This window comes from Marmota monax, unplaced genomic scaffold (assembly GCF_021218885.2).
Source record: "Marmota monax isolate L192 unplaced genomic scaffold, Marmota_monax_Labrador192_F-V1.1 WCK01_AAM20220418_F8-fsc00026, whole genome shotgun sequence".
NCBI lineage: Eukaryota > Metazoa > Chordata > Mammalia > Rodentia > Sciuridae > Marmota > Marmota monax.
In genome coordinates, this window is record NW_026693108.1 from 10,665,394 (window position 1) to 10,677,482 (window position 12,089).

Consider the following 12,089-nt stretch of genomic DNA (forward strand, 5'->3'; position numbering starts at 1 on the left):
ACTTTGAGCAACTGCCAGCAAGTAAGTTGAAAGCTCCGGCAGGCCTGGAAAACAGACCAACCATGTGCTGTGTCTCTTAGTAGCCAAGTGTGGAAAATCACTGTTTGATCAACAGCCAGCAGGGCCGGGGCCCTGGATGGGCACAGAGGCTCTGACTGTGCGCCCCACTGTCCAGGACCACAGACGTCCCATGCACCCCTCGTCCATACCTCTAGGCAACTGACCTTGACTCTGCCACTCTTCTGTGAACCCAGGTGGTAAACACAGAGCAGTCTGTCTTGTTTTGTTTATTGCATGTTAGGTTCCAGAAAGTGACTAAGCCTAAGAGGCCACCATCACTATTTGTAGAAGTACTTTGAAAATATTCAGATTCTGTGGAAACCCTAATCTAATATGCTGAGTGTCTGCTTTTGATCAGGGCCTGGGGAGTGTGTGGACTATTGACACTGGTAATAATGACCGAGTCCGAGCGGCCTGCAACCTGCCTGCCTTTCCTGAGCTCCTTTAGCTTTTATTTATAGGTCAGTTTCTTTGAGCTTTACTTTGCATTCAACCAAAGTCCCAGATTAGGCATACAGGAGGAGGTACTGACAGATGGCTGCCCCATGGAACCACCTGGAACAGGATCCATTGTCACCATCTCCCGGCCCTGCAACGTGCCGTGCCTCCCAGGGAGTGCCCACTGCCCACTGCCCGCTGAGATGGGTCTCGTGGGTCCTAGATCACACTTCACAGCTAGAGCTATCTGTGCCGTCCCCTCTGAGCACTGAGCCCTCTGTTTCAGGCCCAGCTCCCTGGGTCACATTAGGGGTCTGGGGCACTTTGTTCTCTCTGGGCCTGGCTTTTCTGGCAGGCTATGGATCTGAAGTGGTGGCAGAGCCCCTCAGAGTGAGATGCCTGTGGATTTGCACCGGTATCCTGTACGTAAGGGCTTTTGAGTGTCCCTAGGGACAAGACTATCTTGCTGTGTAGCCTGGAGCAGGACCTTGAGCAGGACCTAGAGAGTGCAGTGGATCTCTCAGCATAGAGCAGGTGGGGCCCGTGCTGTCACTCCAAGGTGGCTGCCCTGTTGCATTTAACTGCCAAGTTGCAGGTGGTACCAGAATTCCTAAGAGGCACCGTAGGGCATTGGCACCTTCTCTGGCATTGGAGCTGCTGGACCCAGACCTGTTTTCAGGTGTCTGTTAGCTGCCAAGTCCCCTGGGAGCAGCAGGGGCCAGCTGCATGACTGCCCGGGCTGTGCCTGGCCCTGGTGCCCAGCAGGTCATCTGTCCCTCCAGGTGGGAGCAGGGAAGGTCAAGTCTGCATTGGTGGTCAGTGTGCGTTCCGAAGATGGCACCACAATAATTTTTAATATGATGGGGCCTAAAAGAGTAATTTTATCATAACCAAGAGTAAAATCCCATGGAACGGTTGCCAAAGGCCGTGCTCCTAGGACCCCCTAAAGCACCATTTGTTTCCCTAGATTGTGAGGATGGCGGGGGCCCAGCCTCTGGGTTGAAGGCGTGGTGTCCACTGGCCTGCAGTGAAGCCAGGGGGTGCTCTGCCAGCCTCATTCCTGGGCACCCAGAGGGGCCAGTGGGGCTCGGCTGCAGCAGGAAGCCCTTGACTTTCCGAGAGAGGCTGGCGAGCGGGAGATGAAAACATCAAAGCGCCCACAGGATGCGCCGCAGCCCTGCCTGGCACGGCGCCGGGCCGCAGGGAAGGGTGACCTCAGACCCCTGGTGCTCGCAGGCCAGGCCCGAGTTTAAAGTTCACGGCATTTTGTTTTTTCACCTGCTTCCTACAGTTCTAAGAGACTTCTGAAGAATTAATGTGTAACTATATCAGACACTCGGCCTCCTCTCCTGGGAAGCAGTGTGACCATGGGGGAGGGGAAGAGATTGCATTGAGAGGCCACGGGGTTTCTGCGGAAAGTCCTCCCGGGAGAGGACGTGCCACCAGCAGTGCTGCCTGCTGCGTTTCCAGCACCCCGTCACCTGCGTGCATGCTCCGGGCAGATGCCCAGCACACAGCTGCTGCTGGTCACCTGAGGACTAGGGCAGTGGTTGGCACTGTGTGTTCAGTTGGGACGGGGTGGCCTGAGCTCCGCCCACTGTGCCCTGCATGAACTCTGCAGGATGCAGCTTGGACACAAGATGGCGAATAATAGGAGCTAAGGAGGCGCAAGTGAAAGGACAGGTGAGATCTGTGCTGGGCAGTTCCCTGGCCAGAGGCTGTGGTGAGAGCCCACGGCCCCCAGCCTGCAGTGAGGGGCAGAGCTGCTGGCCACCCCAACCTGTCCCTCTACTGCTGACAGCGGGTACGGTGCCTTGTGATGGGTTTGTCCGTAGAGAAGAGCTGGAAGGGACAGTGCACGGATTTCCTCCTGCTTCCTTGTGTCTGAATTTGAACACAAACAGAAGGGACACTTTATTGAGGCACCTTTCTTAAAGGTCACTTTGTGAGAAGGCAGTGACTCTTTAAAATCCTTTGGCAAGTCAAGAATAAGGAAGTATCAGCCCTTTTCTCATGCAGCTCACCTGGTGTGATTTGGGGGTGGACGGGCATGTGAAATAGTGTCCTTTGTAAACTGTCTAATCAACTCCGAAGTCCTGCCTTTTACACTCTTGCCACCAGGTGGCTAGGAGGGAAGTGAAGCAGGCCGATCCACGATCACATGGAGACCCGATCCTCTCCATTTCTGCTTCAGTGATGAAATATGAAACGATAGACGGCCTGCGCTTCCTGAGGGACTGCCAAGCAAGTGACAGGCGTGTCCAGCGGTGCCGGCCAGAGGCACGTTGCCATGAGGGGTTTTTTTGATTTTTGTTTTTTTAAAAATATTGACAATTTAAACCAGCCAGATTTTGCTGAACTCAAACTTTTTGAGGCTCCCTGAGCCCATTCCACCTCCAGACTGACCCCTGGATGGTCGCAGTGTTCCTGGCCAGCTGGTTTTGGGACAGAGGTTCAGCTTTGGGTTCCTCAGTCCCCAGGCAGAGCACACCTCAGCCCTGAGAGTTCATGAGGAGGCGGCCCTCGCGCCCAGGACGTTGTGCTGTCCCGCGTGAGACTGCCTTTGATTCTGTTTCAGGGGTAAGAGGTGTAATCCATGCCTGAGGGGTGGGGACACAGGCTTTCAGACTTCCTCACGGCCACATCTGTTAGAGTAAGGACAGCAGCATGTGCCACAAATTGTACTTTCTCCCGGTATTTGTTACAGTATCACAAAGAGAAAGGGAACCTATCCCACGACAGGACCTGCCCGCTCCTGGCCTCGGGGTGTACTTGGGGTGCTCCTCGGTGCTCCAGTTTATTAGTCGTGACAAGCCACCTCTTGGCTATACACCATTTTGTCCACAATTTGCTTTTCTGATTCAAAGCGAACATGAGTGCCTTAATCCTCTAATGGGAATTAATTGCTTGTTTCAGTGCTTAACTCTGATCCTTTCTCCATCCCACAGGGACAGGTTGCTTCCTGAAGGATCTCTGTGTGTTCAAAACATAATCAAAAAAGGTAAGGAGGTTTTTCTTAGGAGAGAAGCCAGAAATGTAGAATGATTTTTGTTGCAGGAGCCAGCCATGTTTTCAAACTAACGTTACATTATAAAGGACACACTTACAGATATATTTCCTAGAAAAGAAGGTTAACTTCTATTGCCTGGTTTCTTGTTTGGGAATAAGCTATCATTTGCTGCAGAAGAAGGTCACGTTCTGGGGCTCATCACGATCCTCCTGCGTGGTGTCCTTTTCTGAGCACTCTTGCTTCTCAGCAGTAAGACCATAGCCTATACCCAGATGGCTTGGTTTCCTCTCCCACTTCTAGGGTACTCATTTATATTTCTAGAGGCTTGATCAAGAATGCAGTGAGCAGATCTTTTTGTAAGATCTTGCTAAAGAAGGCAGTTGGACTAAGGAGGTCAGGGAGGAGGGAATGGGCTGCATCTGGGGCTCGTGCCTGGCACACAGTAGGCAGTTGGTAGAGACTGGCTCACAGGGAAACACGACAGACTCTCCCCCAGACCTACGACTGCTGGGTGGTGGCGGTGGCTTTAGAGTTAGGGCTGCTGTTGTCACAGTGCACTGTGTCTTAAATGTCTACCCACAGAACACTGGGCCACCCCATCTGGTGTGGCTCTGCGGGGCTGGGCCCACGCGGTGTCTGTCCTGTAGAACCCTGCTCCTTGAGTGTCACTGTTCAGGCTGCTTGGGGACCTCTACTTCACATTAAACCAGATCTGAACAGCAGCCCTGATCTTGCTCTGGAAAAGCCCACCAGTCGCACCTAAGCTGCCCCTGTCTGTTCTGTATTAAACCAGGCTCTTGCATTTCACCCAAGACTCTCGCCATCACCAGGGTGGTGGGAAGCACCGGGGTGCCGGAGGCCCAGGGCGAAGACGCGGTACCTTCCCACGACTCTCAGGCAATGGCCCTTCCCAAGTGTGGCCCAAGGGCCCGCTTGGTCAGCGCAGGGTTCCCATGCTGTCCTGGGCCCAGGAACCCATGCACGCTCTGCGTCGTCCTGGCCACTGAAGTGCACTTCTCATGTGTCCCACTGGCTGCGGTCTTCACAGCAGCCTTGGAAATGGCTGCACGTGACAGCAAGGAAGGCACATTAAAGCCCCAGCTGGGAGACGTAAAGGGACAGTAAAGGTTAGAGCAGAGATAACAAACGGAGATCAGAGGAAAACAATGAAATACGAGTCGGTAGACAGAAAAGAAGGGCAAAGTCGACCAAATAACTAACACCAGAAACCTTACGGAAATAAAAAGGGCCACAGGAGGGGTGTGGACAGCGTCCTGCAACCAAAGGGCTGGCCAGGTGAGGCAGCCGGCAGAACCCCAGCAAGAAGAGGTCACCACCGACAGCTGCTGCGGAGAGTGAGAGAGAAGTGCTCACCCCACACTCCCCCAAAGGAAAAGCCCAGGGCCAGATGGCTTCTCTGGTGAGTTCTACCCAATACTTAAAGAACTAGCCCCGGTCTTCCTGAAATCAATCCAGATTCACTCCATGAAGCCAGCATGACCTTAGGACTACAGCCGGCAAGGACACTGAAGAGGTCTGCAGACCAACATCCCCCATGCGGACTGATGCCACATCCTTACGAGCACATAGCCCACAGAATTCACCATCCATTAGAAGTATCATGTTCATGGTTAAGTGGGATTTACCCCGGGAATAGGAGGGTGGGTCAACATACAAAAATCAATCACTTTGCCTGCTTAGTGGCCATACCTGTAATCTCAGCAACTCAGGAGGCTGAGGCAGGAGGATCACAATTTTGAGGTGAGCCTCAGCAACTTAGCAAGACCCTGTCTCAAAATTTTAAAAAGCTCAGAAGTAGAGCTTTCCTGGGTTCAATCCCAAGTGCTCCCTCTATCACATACACTTTAACCACCGTAATATACCACATTACAGAATGAAGGAAAAAAAAACCTGGGTCGTCTCAGTTAATACAGAAAAAGCATCTGACAGGATTCAATGCTATTTCTTGGTTAAAACACTCCAACTAGGTGTGGAAGGAAAGGACTTCAACAGAGCAGAGTCATCTGTGGAAAGCCTCCAGCTTACCACTCTCACCCCGAAGATCAGGAACAAAGCCCTCACGCCTACTTTCACCACCTCCACCCAACACGGTAGTAGGAGACTCGGCTGGAGCAATCAGGTGAGAAAAAGAAACAAAAGCCATCCAAATTGGAAAGAAGTGAACTTGACACCATCGTCTTGTCTATTGAAAAAAACCTAAAAATTCCACCAAAAAAAAAAACCTATTAGAAAGAATAAGTGAATTCAGTAAAGTTTCAGGATATAAAATCAACACAAGTCAGCTGTATTCTTATATACTATAACAATGAACCATTGGACTAACATCAAAAAGAATAAAATACTTAGAAATGAACTAAACCAATAAGCTTAACCAAGTGGGTAAAATATTTGTACACTGAAAACTATCAAACATTGAATGAAATTAAGACACAAAAGGAAAGACATCCCATATTTGTGATCTGCAAGATAATATTGTTAGAATGTTGGTACCACCTCAAGCAGTCAACCTACATAACACAATCCTTATCAAAACCACCATAAATAAGAAATAAGAAATTCCATCCTAAAATTCATATGGAATCTCAAGCCTCCCCCAAAAGAAAAAACACTATTAAAAAATGACAGTATTGGAAGTTGCATTCTTCCTGATTTCAGAATTTACTATAAAGCTGCAGTAATCAAAATGGTGACATAATAGTATAAAGATAGACATTACACCAATGAGACAGAGTAGAGGACCCATAGATTTATTCCTGTGTATACAGTAATGAGCTTCATCAAGGTGTCAAGACCATTCCATGGGGAAAGGACAGTTTATCAATAAATGGTGCTGGGAAAACTGGATATCCACATGCAAATGAGTGAAATTAGACCCTTATTTCATATTTAAAAATTAAAATAGATCAAAGAGCTCAAAATTTAGAGCTAAGTGTATAAAACTTAGAAAAACAATTTGGGAAAAGCTTCATGACTTGGATTTGGCAGTGACTTCTTGGGTATTACACAAAAATCATAGGCAACAAAATTAAATGTCTACCCACGGAACATTAAATTAAAAATGAATTGGACTGCATCAAAAATGTTTTTGTGTATTAAAGGTCACGGTCATCAGAATGAAAAAGCAACCCATGGAATTAGAGCAAATAAGTGCAAGCCATATATCTGGTAAAGGGGTTGTTATCCAGAAAATAGAACTCCTAAGACACAACCACAAAAACCCAGCAACTCAATTAAGACATTGGGTAAAGGACTTGAAAAGACATTTTTCCAAAAAAGAGAGATGGCCAATGAGCTCAGGAAAAGATGCTCAAGGTCACTAAGCCATAGGAAAATGCAAATCAAAACCAACAACGAAACACCGCTCACACCATTAGGATGGCCACTATCTGAAAGCAGCTGCAGAGCAAGGGCCGGGAAGGCCGAGGAGAGACTGGAGCCCTCTGTGCCACTGACGGTCCTGCATGTAACAGGGTGGATCAGCTGGGAGACAGGGTGGCGGGCCCTTAAAAAAATTGACCATATGAATTCATGGTTCCACATCCAGAATAACTCAAAGCAAGATCTCCAAGAGGTATTTACACACCCGTGTTTGTAGCAGTGCTATTCACAATAGCCAAGAGTTAGAAGCAACCCGCGAGTCCCCCTGCAGATAAATGGATAAGTAGAATGTGGTATAGCCATATGGTGGAATATTACAGAGGATTAAAAAGGAGGAATTCTGACCCAGGCTGTAGGAGTGAACCTTGAGGACCTTATGCTAAGTGAAGTAAGCAGTCACTAAAAGACAAATGTGACATGATTTCATTTATGTAGGGAACTTAGGTTAATTAAGTCTGCTCTCCCCAAGCTCTGGCCTCCCCTTCCCACTCTGCGTGCAGCTGGACGGCACTCCCCGGAGAGGCTTCCGGAGGCCTCAGGTGCACCGTGCTCCTCACTGTCCCCACTCTGGGACTCGCAGCACCCCGGGGACCAGCTTGTCTCCACGTCTTGATGCACAGCCTTGTGGAGGCAGGAGGAGGCCAAATGTCCTGTGTGCTTGATCAGCCTCGTGGAGGCAGGAGGAGGCCGCTGTCCTATGTGCTGGGCACGTGCCAAACTTGCCCCTGCGCTGCACGGGCTTTCCTTCTCCTGTAGTTGTGGCCTTCTCTTCCCCTTCCTCTTGTCTCAGCAGCAGAGGTGCGTCCCCTCTCAGTCCCTGCTATCTGCCTGACATCTTTGGCCATCGCTAGCCCTCCCTCTGGTGCCCACAGTGGACCTCACTGGTTGCTCTTGGTGAGCCGGGAAGCCCGTCATCCCATACTCTACATGCTCATCCATCCCACTGCTTCCTGTCTGTTGCGCATCAAAGGTGAAGACACCGTCCGTGTCCCTGTGGAGGGGCTGGGCCGTGCAATGGGAGGAATAAGAAGTGGAAGAGGGGCAAAGAGTGAAAAACAAAACCCACTAGTCTACATCATAACCTTTCATAATCCAGAGGGTCATGGAAAGACCCACACGTGTGAACTGTCTCCTACCCTGTGGTACTCTGTATCACCTCAGGGCCCTGCCAGCTGAAAGGCCATTTTTGCCAGATGCAGGCCCTCAAAACTCCAGAACAATGAGCTAAATGAACATCTTTTCTTTATAAAGTTACTCAGCCTCAGGCATTTCATTACAGTAACACAAAACAGACTCAGACACTACTCAAACAACCTATATGGCCAGAGAGGAAAGCATGCAACAAAATTTTGAAATAAAACAAAAGTAATGCGTTAAATCCCCCATACTACAAAAAGAGAAAGAAAAGAAAACAGAATTGAGTGGTAACTGACTTAGCCTGGAACCACCAGAACCTAATCTTAGGTTCCTGCATAATGAGAAGGCCTTGAGATGTCAGCTGACGGGTGTTTCGGAATCACAGGCCAGAGGTGTGTGAGGGCAGGGCTGGGAACAGGGAGGGCTGAGAGGCTGTGCAGGACAGAGACCCCAGGCTCCCCTCAGGCCCAGCCGAGGACAGCAGGCCACTCCTAGAGAGCTTGGCAGGAACACCTGGGTACTGGGAACACAGACCCATCTGAGGGCGGCTGTGAGTGACACTCCCCAAAGTGGGGATTTTACTGTCTGAGTCCCCCAGTCTGTCCTCAGAGCTGGCCCAGAGCTCGCTCCCTGTCTACTCCAGTGTCGCTTCCGCAGTATCTCAGCTGTCATTGTGAACGGCTGGCCAAGGACTGCGACAGCTGAAGAGACCTCGAGGAGACCAACGGACAGGAAAGAGGAAGTCAGAGGACAGCCACGGGGAGGAGGAGGACATGGGCCTGGGAAAGAGCAAGAGGCTCAAACTGGAGGACAGGAAAAGACGCTGGAGAGAAACGGGGGCGAGTAGCAGAAGTGGAAGGAGAAGTGGGAAACCCTGGAGCGCAGGAGGAGAGAGCAGCGGTCACTTCAGGACATGCCCCTGGACACGAGGAGACCCAGGAGGAACCCGAGGGAAGAGGCAGGGCCTTCCTCAGGACCAAGATCAAGAGTGTGCAGACTGGATTCCAGCACGAGGAACCAAAAGGGAGTCCCACGAGCCTCATTTCAGAATCCAGGGGCAACACGGAACCCCAGAAAGGAGATGCAGCTCCGCAGGCTGCGCACGACCCCAGAGCACGGCCTCGGCAGGAACAGGAGCTAGAGATGGCCCTCACTCCTGGGGGCTCTAGAATGCTTTGCCCGCCATATCATTAACCCCAGGTGGGAAAGAGAAGCCTCAGCAAAGCGAGGGAGTGGGCCCAGGGTCCCCCCCAACACAGAGAGCCACAGGCTGCGAGGGTCAGCAGTGTCCCCGGGCCAGGCTGGGCAGAGGGCTCTGCAGGCACAGAGAAAGCAGCAGCGAGGACAGCAGGGGCCAGCTTCCAGAAAAGTTGAGGCAGGGTCCCCACCATGGTGACAAGCCCAAAGCAGTCTTCATGAAGAAGAAACATTGCCCCGGAGAGGAAATTTAACCACCGGGCGCTACAGGTCTCAGCTGAGAGCAGTGTCGCCACTGTTCCCGGGCTGAAATGATGAGCACTGGACCAGAAAGGTGCGGAGTCTCTTGGGAGGACTGGGGACAGGGTGGAGGGCACGTGTTGGCTGCCACGCCCCCCAAGGTGGCTGCCGAGTGCTTCCTTCTACAGTTAATGAAGAGTCAGCACAGACAGGTTAAGGGATCTACTCTACAGTGTGAGCCCCGTGCGAGGACCCGGATTTCAGCAGGTGATCCGTTCTGAAGTCAGCACTCTATACTGTGCGCATCTGCTTCAGAGTAGAAGGGAGACATAATTTTTTTTTAAGAGAGAGAGAATTTTTTAATATTTATTTCCTAGTTTTCGGCGGACACAACATCTTTGTTGGTATGTGGTGCTGAGGATGGAACCCGGGCCACACGCATGCCAGGCGAGCACGCTACCGCTTGAGCCACATCCCTAGTCCAGGGAGACATAATTTAAAGCATCAAGAAATAGTATTGGCTCGGGAAGCTGAGGCAGGAGGATCACACGTTCAAAGCCAGCCTTAGCAAAAGCGAGGTGCTAAGCATTTCAGTGAGACCCTGTTTCTAAATAAAATACAAAAATGGGGTGAGGATGTGGCTCAGTGGCTGAGTGCCCCTTAAATCCCCAGTACCAAAAAAAAAAAAAAGAAAAAGAAGGAAGAAAGAAAGAAAGGAAAGGAAGAAAGAGAAAGATCCACAGTATAAGGAGTAGCGGCCAGCAGTGTGGAAATACCCAACAGGACTCAGAGTGTTGCCTCTGGGGAGTGGATGGACAGGGAGTTGCACTTCCTTGCAAAGCTATTTACAGGCCCTCGATGCACCTTTTGGTTCTTTTTTGCTATGCTGGGATTGAACCCAGGCCTCCTGCACACCAGGCCAGTGCTGTGCCGCTGAGCCCCGCCTCAAGCCCTCCCAGGAAGTGTTCTGAGCTCCTGCACCGGGAGCCCCATCGCCAAGGCGTCTGTCCAAGAAGCCTGCAGAGGGCTGAGAGGCAGGCTTTGAAGAGGCCCAGCTCCTCCTCAACGTGTATCTCCAGGTTTGTCGGAGTCTCTCTGTCGTTAGGTAACAGTCTGGCCCAGACCCAGGTGAGCAGTCAGTGTTTGCCTTCCCCGGGGGCAGGGTGGCTGCTGGCAGTCACAGCGAGTCCATGAGGCACCATCGTCCTGGGACCTGGGGAAGGAAGTCCACCGGTGCCGTGGTTAGGCCTGTGGTCCTACCTGCAGGACCAAGCGCAGACGTGGTACCAAAACCTCCCTCTCTCTGGGGCTGGATTCGGGGGACTGTTTTACATATATGTTTGCTTATGATTATTCCTAATGTTTCTATAACAAATATTTATTGTGCCAATTTAAAAGTCCTTTTAAAAAGATTGAAAATTAGTGGCTTAAGAAACTGGAAGTTCTACAAGGCTTTGGCCGAAACCAGGCTGTTCCCCACTGGACGGACAAGTGTGTCTTGAAAGGGCTGCTTTCTCCAAGAGAGCAGCTGTAAAGGTGCCTGGCGTTTCCTGGGACCACAGTGCCCACCACATGGTAGTCAAGAGCAGGGTCACTGCTGGGGCCCTGTCAAGTGTCCTCTGGCCTTGAAGCTCTCCCACTGGGGGGGATGGGCCAGTGAGGTGTGGGTGTGAGGAGGTTTGTGGTATCAACAGGTCAGGCCTGTGGTCCTGAGAGAGGTTGGCCTCTTTCAGGTGATGCCTGGTAGGCTGCTGGCACTCAGTGGGCAGCTCAGGAAGTAGGTCCCCTGTTGCATGCTGACTCTGTGGCTCCCCCTGAGCTTGTTTGGCTGCCTGAGCCAGGAGACCTGGGTGGGCTGTGCAGGGCGGCTCTGGGGAGGGGTCAGTCTGCCAGGTGGCACAGAGGTATCTAGCATGCCCCATCTTCCTGTTAGAGCAGACTGGCGTCTTGTGGCTTTGAGCTTAGCTCTGGGGGCCAACAGGTCCCAAAGTGAAAATCAGGGCTACCAAAATGTTCTCTCAAATGCATGAAAGATTGTTGAAATCACAAACAGTTTGCCTCTTCTCCAGACCAAGGGTTGGCAGACTACAGGTCTGACCTGGCACTACTTCAAAAGGCCCGCAAGCTAAGAATAGCTTGTACACTTTTAAATGGCTGAAAAAAAATCAAAATCTTTCATGACATGTGAAAATTGTAAGAATTTCCAATTCATGTCCATTAAGAAAGTTTGATTGGAGCCAGTGCAGTGGTGCAGACCTGTAATCCTGCTACGTGGGAGTCTGGGGCAGGAGAATCACAAGTTCAAGGCCAGCCTGGACAACTTAGGGAGACCCCCCATCTCAAATATTTAAAAAGAAATTAAAAGAGCTAAGGATGTAGCTCAGTGGCAGACTGCGTGCCTAGTGTACATAGGCCCTGGGACCACTCCCCACTGAGGGAGAGAAGGAATGGAGGCGGGGGGCGGGTAGTAAGTTTGGGAGCTGTCACAATCCTCAGTGTGTCTATGGTCAGCACCGTGGAGTGGCCCTGAGGGAATGCCAGCCAACAATGCCTGCTGGACATTCTCTCTGGCGCTTTCCACACAGTTTGCACCCCACACACGGGGGTG

General features: G+C 51.0%; 1 protein-coding gene across 6 annotated transcripts in view; it reads left to right on the plus strand.

The window, feature by feature from the left end:
• Positions 1 to 12,089, plus strand: part of Ggact (gamma-glutamylamine cyclotransferase) — a 39,821-nt gene that overhangs the window by 26,700 nt on the left and 1,032 nt on the right. For 2 of the 6 annotated variants that reach the window (XM_058582748.1, XM_058582749.1), the window contains 2 exons: positions 3,447 to 3,499; positions 10,384 to 10,560. The gene's annotated coding sequence lies outside the window, so the exon portion shown is untranslated. Of the gene's footprint in view, positions 1 to 1,855; positions 2,182 to 3,446; positions 3,500 to 10,383; positions 10,561 to 12,089 lie in introns of those variants that run through there. The other 4 variants (XM_058582746.1, XM_058582747.1, XM_046454839.2 and 1 more) reach the window with 3 other exon arrangements.